A 2,023-nucleotide genomic window follows, 5' to 3' on the forward strand; every position below is an offset into this window, starting at 1 on the left:
TTTTATAGAGGTTAGCCACCCGAAGTCAATAAGAGACAAAGAAATAATCCAAGCAGCCTAAACTGTTTAGCCTGACCGTGGTAAAGTCTAACGGGGGACCTTAAATTTTATATAATAATAATAATACAGGCAACTACCTAACCACTACCGGGCCGCCTAACCTAACCACTACTTTCGCCGGAAGTTTCGTCACGCTCCCCGATGGCGAAATCCTCCATTACAGCAAAAGTGTCTGTTTAACCTAACCTTAGTACAAAGTCTATTGGTGTCTCCAATTTTATAGAGGTTAGCCACCCGAAATCAATAAGGAACAAGGAAATAATCCAAAGCAGCCTAAACTGTTTAGCCTGACCGTGGTAAAGTCTAACGGGGACCTTAAATTTTATATAATAATAATAATACGAGAGCAACTTCGCTTAACCACTACCGGGCCGCCTAACCTAACCACTACTTTCTACTTGGGAGGTTTCGTCACACGCTCCCCGATGGCAAAATCCTCAAATACAACAAAAGTGTCTGTTTTAACCTAACCTTAGTACAAAAGTCTATTGGTGTCTCAATTTTATAAGGGTTATGCAGAAGTCAATAAGGGACAAAAGAAATATTAGCTTGGCCCTAAACTGTTTAGCCTGACCAAGTAGTAAGTCTAACAGAGACCTTAAATTTTATATAATAATAATAATACAGGCAACTAACCAACCACTACCGGGTACGCCCTAACCTAACCACTACTACCACTTTCGCCGGAGGTTTCGTCCACGCTCCCGATGGCGAAATCCTCATTATGCAAAAGTGTCACTTAACTAACCTTAGTACAAAGTCTATTGGTGTCCTCCAATTTTATAAGAGTTATGCAATCAATAAAGAGACAAAGAAATAATCCAAGCAGCCACCACTATCTAGCCTAAACTGTTTAGCCTGACGTAGAGTTTTTTAATAAATCTGGTGATATGGAACCACACTAGCCTTAACCTGGAGATAATGCAATCAAATGGATAATTGCTAACTATTCTCAGAATAATGCAATCAAATGGTTAGTTGCTAACCGGGGGCTGCGCCCCCGGACCCCCTGTGTTAGATACTGTATTTGGTCATGATGAATTGTTTATTAGACTATAAGAAATCCTCTTCCTTCTTGTATTGGCAAGGGGAGTTTGCTTTAACTTAGGTATGCTAGCCTAAGTAAAATAGACACGGAGCTGCGAAGACCTGATTCTTTTGCTGCATGTTTGAGTCTGCAACTTTGTTGTGATAAGACACTCAATCCTAGTGATTGTACTTACTCAACATAGTGACGGTGTAATTACCATCACAGATTGTACGGGAAATTCCAACTTTGGAAAAAACAAATATTTGGCCTACCCAAATTTTGACTACTACCCGTGCGTCTACGTCCTGGATTGGCCAATCGGTGGTGCCCCACGGTGGCGTGATACATGCACGTTTACTGCGGTGCTCTGATTGGCTGACCGAACGTGGCGTGGTAGGTAGGCTGTTTCTACTCTAAGTCCTCTTCTTTCCTTTTTCATCCCCTCATGCACTCCGTTCTTTGAACGAGGCAGAACTTCGCGATACAGTCGATCCGGCAAGGGAACCTGTGTGACAGTGCGGGCACCCTTGTCAGGGGTCACCAGTAGGTGGCAACTTTTTAGATATTACTATAGTCTGGGTAACCTGGGTGCAGAGCCACGACGCCGTCCAAGGGGGGGCGGGGTCACTGCTCCCAGGCAGGAGCCCTGTGTTATAGGTAGGATTAGATGTAATCAAGAAGATGACAACTAGCATTAGAATAAAACATAAAGATAAGGGACACTCTATTGGAAGGGAAAAAGTGGCAGAAATCACTTACAACAAACTGCAAGTCCCACTAACTAGAATATTCAGCACCAATGAAGGTTTTAAAGTAATCTGTAAAGATGACTTTGATTCAGATAAAATCCTTTCAAAAGAAGCAAGAGATATATTTTACAATGAAGGCCTTATTGTTGTCATGCCACCAGAACAAAAAGCAAAAAGATCAGTT

The sequence above is a fragment of the Homarus americanus genome, unplaced genomic scaffold, assembly GCF_018991925.1.
Source record: "Homarus americanus isolate GMGI-L3 unplaced genomic scaffold, GMGI_Hamer_2.0 scaffold4921, whole genome shotgun sequence".
Classification (NCBI taxonomy): Eukaryota; Metazoa; Arthropoda; class Malacostraca; order Decapoda; family Nephropidae; genus Homarus; species Homarus americanus.